Source organism: Carlito syrichta, unplaced genomic scaffold, assembly GCF_000164805.1.
Source record: "Carlito syrichta isolate Samal-C Ts95f unplaced genomic scaffold, Tarsius_syrichta-2.0.1 Scaffold303595, whole genome shotgun sequence".
NCBI lineage: Eukaryota > Metazoa > Chordata > Mammalia > Primates > Tarsiidae > Carlito > Carlito syrichta.
This window is the reverse complement of record NW_007247691.1, coordinates 506,466-515,712: the sequence shown is the minus strand read 5'-3', so window position 1 is coordinate 515,712 and position 9,247 is coordinate 506,466. Positions and strand designations below refer to the sequence as shown.

Genomic DNA, 9,247 nt, shown 5'->3' with positions numbered 1-9,247 from the left:
AAAACCAAAGGAAGACCACAGGCAATTTCAAGTGTACCAAAGAGAAAACTGAAAAATCAGACTTTGGTGCCCAAACAACGGAGATCACCAATGACTGGTCCCAGAATACAACAGGGGTTAGGGAATGGATGGAAAGAGTGAATAAGACTCAAGAAAGACAAGCTACAACACTGAAAGAATTTGTAACAAGATTTTGGCAATAAAAAATTTCATCCAGGACATAAATAACAAGATGATAAGAATGGAAAGCAAAATTAATCTAGATGAAGAAAAAAATCTCAGAACATGAAGACCAGAACATGGAATTAACCCAATCTGTAAAAAATATAGAAAACTCAGAAAGAAAGCACAAAGCCTACAAGAGATTGGCGATTATATAAAGAGGCCAAACCTGCACCTGATTGGTATGGAGAAGAAGAAAGGGAAATGAAGAACAATTTGGAGCAAGTATTCCAGGAGATGATTCAAGAAAACATTCCCCATCTCACCAGAGATGTGACCAGCCAAGCACAAGAGATACAGAGAACCCCCACAAAACATCAAATGAGAAGACCAATCTCTAGACACATAGTAATTCGCATACACAAAGTCAGCACAAAAGAAAAACATCCTAAAGGCAGCAAGAGAGAAAGGTCTGACTACCTACCAGGGAAAACCAATTTAGAATAGCAGCAGACCTATCAGCAGAAACACTGCAAGCAAGAAAGGACTGGAGTCCTACATTCAAAGTTCTCAAAGTTAAGCAATTTCAACCAAGAATTTCTTATCCAGCCTGTTGGGAGCCAACATCTATAGCTACATGGCTGAGGCCTGTAAAGGCCCATCTGGAAGATTGCCTCTGACATAGGATATCAGTCATACCTATAATATTGGCGTGTGATTAGTGACCAGTGTGCACACATGTCAGTAAAACTTATAAGTAAATCTCAATACGCCTGATGTAAAGTGCACAGCAGAATTATTTTTCTCTGTCTTTCTAAGTTGTACTCCTTTTTCAAGACATTTTTAAACTTCTATTTCCTGGTAGACTGGTTAGTCAGTTCTTGTTCCCAGAAAGCAGTTTCCCCTAGGGCTAAGATTAGAAACTAAATAGTTTTATTGCCCTGCCCCTAGCCAGGCAGAACGTGTTCTTTTGCTTCATTAATTACCGAAACTCTGTCTGCTTCAGCCCATAACCACCGTCATGGCGGCCATGCATTTCCTTGTTCAAGAGTGTGACAGCTACTATTTGATTTTTAGAGTAGACTTGTTAGGATAAAATATATACATATACACTCATAGTTGCGTAAATTTAAGCTTGCTGTTTTGTTTCCTTTTGCTACATTATTCAAATATAATAGTTACTATAAGATTTATAAAAGAATTAATGATGAGGTATTAGCTTAATAGGATATAGCATAGTATTAAAGTTCAATCATTAGATTATATAAAAATTAAAGTTTAGACATATGACACTCATATGAATTATAGTAAAGTTTGGTAGTTTAAGAATAAGTTTTAACTGAGTTATAAGGCATTACATTAAATCATAATAGGATAATAGTGTAACTAACAGCTAAGTCATTTAAGTAAACTTATAGATTATAGTATAGTGTTAAGTTGATAATATTAATCGTTAAAAAAATATTAGGAGTCAGTGAACTTGGATTGAACCTAGAGTTAACTTAGAAAGTTTTTGTATTAATCAGGGTTTAGAACAAAGAGTATAATATGAATGATTTATTGAACATTATGGAAAACACTTTGAACAATCTGTATTGAAATTGTGCACCTGTGACCTTAATGTGGGTTTTGTGAAGCACTACAGGCATCATGGAATTCGAATTGTTTGCTTGGAACTTGCAAGTCTCGTGGTGGTCTTGTGATGCATAGTTTGTAAAGCACGATATGCATGGAATCTGTATGCCCCCAGCAAGTGATTATCATACTGCTGGAGGGTATAGAAAATGGTATATAAGTTGGAAAAGGTCCGAATAAAATTTGGCTTCAGTCCTGGTCAGACTGTTCCCAGAAGAACTGCCTCCGAGTGGTCTCTTCTCGCTGCTTCCTGATTCTCTGGTTCGGGTCCTAACCCTCCCTCAAAAGATCGGAACCGGTCTCCGACACCAGCCAAGCTCAGCTTCATCAGTGATAGAGAATTAAAATCCTTCCCAGACATCCAATCCCTAAGAGATTATGCAACTTCCAGACAAGCACTACAGGGGACAATTAAAAAGGTATTAAGCACAGAAGAAAGAAAAAAAAGAATAACCACACACTTCCCAAGAGAACAAGAGAGCACAGAATCAACAGAGAATACAGAACAGCAAGAAACCTGAACACACACATGTGCATCAATCCTAACCCAAAAGAAAACAAGCAAACAAAGAAAATATGTTATAAGAGCTTCATGACAGGGATAAGCAATCACATTTCAATAATCAGCCTGAATGTGAATGGACTAAATGTACCATGGAAAAGACACAGGATGGCAAACTGGATAAGAAACCGTGAGCCAATTATCTGCTGCATCCAGGAAACTCAACTCAGCACTAGACATGTACACAGACTCAAAGTTAAAGGATAGAAAATGACTTTCCAGGTAAATGGATCACAAAATAAGGCAGGAGTTGCCATTTTAATATCAGACAAAACAACCATTATGTTATCAAAAATTTTAAAAGATGCACAAGGAGACTACATAATGATAAAAGGTTTAATCCATCAACAAGAAATATTCATCCTAAACATACATGCGGCCAACACAGGAGCACCAACATTTATACAGCAACCACTAAGTAAACTAAAAAAGATATTTACTCTAACACTGCATAGGAGGGTATTGAATACCCCCACTAACAGCCTTAGATAGATCATTGAGGCAAAAATATCAACAACGAGATCCAGAACCTAAACTTGACACTCGGCCTAATGGACTTAATAGATACCTACAGATTATTCCACCCAACAACCACAGATTATACATTCTGCTCATCATCACATGGAATGTACACCAAGATCAGTCACATCTATGGCCATAAATCAAGCATAAACAAATTCCATAAGCTTGAAATCTTGCCCTGCACATTATCAGAGCACAGTGGAATAAAAATAAATATCAACACCAACAAAATTTCCCCAAAGACCACAAATACATGGACACCAAACAGCATGATGCTGAACAACTACTGAGTCAACACTGAAATTAAAGCAGAAGTTAAAAGATTCCTGGAAACAAATAAAAATGAACAAACTTCTTACCAAAACCTCTGGAATGCCATGAAAGCATTTATAAAATGGGAATTTATATATCTACAAGCTCACATCAAGAAAACAGAAAGATCATAACTGGAGAAGCTAACAAATCACTTAACGGAGCAGGAAAGAGAAGACCACCAAAACCCCAACTTTAGCAGAATTTAAATCACCAAACTAAGAGCCCAAATCCGGGACTTAGAAGACAAAAATATCATTGAAAACATCAACAAAACAAAAAGTTGGTTCATTAAAAGAATTAACAAGATTGATGGACCCCTAGCCAGAATGACCAAGAAAAAGAGAGAAAAAGGTCAAATAAACAAATCAGAAATGCAAACAATAAAATCACAACTCACCCTGAAGAAATAAAACAGAATATCAGAGTTTACTATGTACACCTATATGGAAACAAACTTGATAACCTAAATTAAATGGAGGACTTCCCTACATCACCCAACCTCCCCAGGTTGAAACAACAAGATATTGAGACACTAAATAGACCAACAACAACCCAGGAAATTGACTCTGACATAAGAAAACTATCTACAAAAAAAAGCCCTGGACTGAATGGCTTTCCAGGAGACTTCTGCAAAACGTACAAGGAGGGGCTGATACCAATCCTATTGAAAGTATTCTAGGCAATTGAGAAAGATAAAATTCTCCCCAAATCATTTTATAAAGCTAACATCACACTGATACCCAAACCAGGTAAAGATCCAATAAAAAAGAGAACTACAGGCCAATATCCCTTATGAACATAGATGCAAAAATCCTCAACAAGATTTTAGCAAATCGGATCCAAAAACACATCTCAAAAATCATCCACCATGGCCAAGTAGGCTTCACCCCCGGGATGCAGGGCTGGTTCAACACTACCAACACCAAAAATGTAATTAAATATATCAACAAATGTAAAAACAAGAACTGATGATTATACCATTAAATGCAGAAAAAGCTTTTGATAAAATCCAGCCTCCCTTCTTGATAAAAACCCTCAAACACCTAGGTATAGAAGGAACATACCTTAAACTAGTAAGCACCATCTACAATAAACCCATAGCTAACGTATTGCTAAATGGCAGAAGCTGGAAACATTTTCCCTGAAAACTGGAACAAGACAAGGCTGCCCACTCTCACACCTATTGTCCAACATTATGTTGGAAGTCTTAGCTAAGGCAATTAGACAAGAGAAGAAAATCAGGGGTATCCAAATAGGAAAAGAGGAAGTCAGCTTATCCCTCTTTGCTGATGATATGATCCTATACCTTGAAATTCCAAGAGAATCTGTCAAAAATCTGCTTGCAGTGAAAAGGGCTTTGGCAACATTTCATATGCAAAAGACAGTTGCATTCCTATACACCAACAATAAGAAGTCAGAATAAAAACCACAATCCCATTCACTATAGCCACACAAAAAATGAAATATCTCGGTATCTTCCTAACCAGAGAAGTGAAAGTCCTTTACAATGAGAACTACAAACACTGCTCAAAGAAATCCAAGAAGACACAAATAAATGGAAAAATGTCCCATGATCATGGATAGGAAGAATTAATATTATTAAATTGTCTGTCCTACCAAAAGCAATCTACAGATTCAAAGCAATGCCCATTAAGTTACCAGCATCATTCTTCTCAGACCTGGAAATGACAATACAGAAATTCATTTGGAAACTTAAACAACCATGAATATCCAAAACAATCCTTAGCAAAAGAAACAAAGCAGGAAGTATCACACTTCCTGATTTCAAACTTTACTATGAGGCTACAGTCATCAAAACAGCCTGGTATTGGTACAAGAACAGGCATATAAACCAATGGAACAGGATAGAGATTCCGGAAGCAAAGCCTCAATTTCTCAACCAACTCATCTTTGACAAAGCCTCCAACAACAACTGCTGGGGAGACGAGAACCTATTGAGAAAATAATGCTGGTAAAACTGGCTAATGACCTGCAGAAGATTGAAACGGGACCTCTACCTATCACCATACACAAAAATTAACTCTAAATGGATCAAAGACCTAAATGTGAAACCAGCAACTATAAGAATCTTAAAAAACCCAGGGGACACCCTCATGGAAATTGGAACTGGCAACCAATTCCTATTCAGAACGCTAAATGCCCATACCTTAAAAAATAAGATAGACAAGTGGGATCTGTTCAAACTAATGCGCTTCTGCAAAGCAAAAGAAACCACCAAGAGAGCAGGGAGACAGCCCACAGAATTGGAAAAAAATATTTGCCAACTGTATATCTGATAAGGCCTAATATCTAAGATCTAGAAGGAACTCAAATGTGCTGAAAGGAAAAAAAACTAACAGCCCCATTAAAAAGTGGGCAAAAAACATGAATAGACACTTCTCAAAAGAATATATGCAGGCAGCCAACAGACACATGAAAAGGTGCTCAGCCTCACTCATTGTCAAAGAAATACAAATCAATACCACATTGAGATACCACTTAATCTCAGTAAGAATGGCCATCATTAATAAAACAAACAACAGATGCTGGCAAGGATGTGAAGAAAAAGGAATGCTTCTACATTGCTGGTGGGAATGCAAACTAGTGGAACCTCTTTGGAAGATAGTGTGGCGATTTCTGAAAGAACTAGAAGTTGACCTTTCATATGACCCAGCAATTCCCCTATTGGTAATAAACCAGAGGAACTAAAATCATTCTATAAAAAAGGTACCTGCACACATATGTTTGTTGCAACTCTATTCACAATAGCAAATACATGGAACCAATCATGCTGCCCATCGAAGCTGAACTGGATTTTTAAAAATGTGGCACATATACACAATGGAATAAAGAAGGACAAACATATAGACTCCGCAGCAACTTGGATGGATTTAGAGTTGATCATACTCAGTGATCTATCACAGAAACAAAGAACAGAGTACCATATGTTCTCACTCATAAGCGGAACTTGAACAATTATAATATTAAAAGAAAGCGATTGGTAGTAATGGGGAACTGTCAGGGGAGGAGGGATGGGATTAGCAGTTGATGGAAACTGCTGGGGAGGGAGGGACATACCTCATCAACAAGGGTACCTGCACAATCAATGTTTGTATACCTAACCCTGAATTGTACCCCATATCTTTATTTTTTAAAAAAATTAAAATATAAAAATAAATAAATAAAAATAAGGACCTTACTGGTTAAAGTGACATCAGAGAAAAACCTCGATCATAGTGGGGAAATAGGCATCTGGTGAAAAAAAGGTTTGGATGAAGAAACATTCAGTACAAATTCCCTATGGTAAGAGGATAACCACAGTGCTCAGAAAATAAGTAAAATCACAGTATGTCTGGAGCAGATGCATGGGAAAGAGAAGGGAATGAGTGAGAATCATAGCTGGCTTTTTTACTAGAAGAAATAAGGGGCCGTTACAGAGTTTTGAAATGAGTGACAGCCTTTAGCTGTCAATGACAAATGACATATAGAGCAGTGGTTCCATAAAATTATAATAGAGCTGAAAAAAATCTATTGCCTAGTGTTTTGTGGTTGTCATAATGTCGTTGTACAGTGCAGTATTCACATGCTTGTGGTGATGCTAGTGTGAGAAAACCCACTGCACTACCAGAGTATATACAATTATCTACAGTACATCATACTTGATAATGATATTAAATGGCTATGCTACTGAGTTGTGTATGTGGGGTCTTCAAAAAGTTCATAGATAATGCATAGCACAAAAAACTATGCATGGATTTAAAATTGCTTTTGCTCTAAAATAAACTCAGACTAATTTGTTCTAACACGTCTGAATAGGATCTTGTCTGAGGCACTAAGAATGATAAAACATCAGTTTGAAAAGAGCTCCTATTGGAGCAGCATAAATTCTGCCAAAATTCAAGCTAGAATAAACATCAAATTTACAGTGATGCTTGAGTGGAAGAATGGCGAAATCACTGATGCTGCATAAAAAGTTTATAGGAACAACAACTCAAGAAATCAACAGTTCACAAAACAATTGTTTTAAGAAAGAATAAGGTATATGATATATAGATAAGTACAAACACACACACACACACACACACACACACACACACACACACACACACATATACATAGGAAATCTCATTCCATGTTGAGAATAGAAAATACAAGGACAGGATGTTGAAGACGAAGTAGCAACAGACTATTCACATCAATTTATGAAAAAAAATTAAGTTTTGTTCAATATCTATTTGTTCAGGACCCACAATCACAGACACAATAGCCAACACCACTAACACTTGGTTCAAGTTACTTACTATTGACTGAAAAATTAAAGTTGAACAAACTTTCCACATCATGGATGCCAAAACCATTGTGCACAGAACAGTGCAGAGAAGAGCAGAACTTCAAGGAAACTGTACACAACTGAGATAAAGTTTCAAAAGTGTTGAAGAATTGTAACAGAAGATGATATTTGGCTTTACCAGTACAATCCTGAAAACAAAGCATAATCAAAGCAATGACTACCGAGGAGGTGGAAGTGTCCATTCAAAGCTAAAGTAGACTGGTCAAATGCAAAGGTTATGGCAATAGATTTTGGAGATGCTCAGGGAATTTTGCTTTTTAACTTTCTGGAGGACCAAAATAAATAATAGTATCTGCTTATTATGAAAGTCTTTTGAGATAGTTAGCCAAAGCTTTAACAGAAAAATGCTTGGGAAAGCTTCAACAGAGTTCTTTTCTACCATGACCATATTCCTTCTCATTCCTTTCATCAAACCAGGACACTTTTCAATAGTTTTGATGAAAAATTATTAGGCCTGATTTGGCTGCTTCTGACTTCTTTCTGTTTCCTAATCTTAAAAAAATCTGTAAACAGTTCTTATTCTTCTGTAAATAATCAAGTAAATGAACCTGCACTGACTTGTTTCAATTCCTAGTCCCCTTATTTATTTAGGAAAAGACTAATGGCTACTATCATCACTTACAAAAATTAGTGAGAACATTTTGGAGGCTCTTTCAGTAGTCCAGTGATATATACTTGTCTGTCTATATCTTCTTTGGTAAAATATGTTTAAATATTTTGCTCATTAGTTATTGGGTTATTTTTATATTATTGAGTTAGATTCATCCTTTATATATTTTGAATATAATTAATAATACGTTTTATAAATTTTTTGCCAATCTTTTTGTTTTTCTTAAAAATTAGTATTGAAAAACCAAAGTGAGGTAGGAGGCCGAAGCGTGGATAATCCCGCAGCATCCTGCGGCCAGAGGGCCAGGTGGGGCTGGGAGTGTGGGGTTAAGAAATGGTACCTAGAAATGCAGAGGAAAAGAAGGAAGAACAAGTCATCAGCCTTGGGCCACAGGTGGCTGAAGGAGAGAATGTGTTTGGCATCTGACATCTTCACATCCTTTAATGACACCTTTGTCCATGCCACTGACCTTTCTGGCAAGGAGACCATCTGCCGTGTGACGGGGGCAAGAAGGTGAAGGCCCACCGCGACGTGTCCTCGCCATACGCTGCCACGTTGGCAACCCAGGATGTGGTCCAGAGGTGCGAGGAACGGGGCATCACAGCCCTACACATGAAACCCCGGGCCACGGGGGACACAGGACCAAGACCCCTGGACCTGGGGCTCAGTCAGTCCTCAGAGCCCTCGCTCGCTCGGATATGAAGATCTGGCGGATTGAGAACGTCACCCCCATCGCCTCTGACAGCATCGGCAGAAAGGGAGGTTACCGTGGTCGCCATCTGTGAACAGTACTCCTCAAAATATTTCTGTTAATAAATTGACTTGGTGTAAACTAAAAAAAAAAAAAAAAAGTTTTACCTTGAAAATTATAATTCATAAATTTTAAAATCTTATTCTCTTCCTTCTTTCTTCTATTTGTAGTTCTCCTTTTCTTTCTTTTTTATCTTCTCTCTTTTCCTCTTGTATTTGTATGCATTTAAGATTTAAGTCAGCCGGGCTCGGTGGCTCATCCTGTAATCCCGCGCCTTGGGAGGCTGAGGTGAGTGGATTACCTGAGACCGCGGGTTCGAGACCCGCCTGAGCAGCGAGA

General features: G+C 37.5%; 1 pseudogene; it reads left to right on the top strand.

Moving 5' to 3' along the window:
* Positions 1-8,490: 8,490 nt before the first annotated feature.
* Positions 8,491-8,942, top strand: LOC103261077 (annotated as a pseudogene).
* The last annotated feature ends 305 nt before the right edge of the window (positions 8,943-9,247 follow it).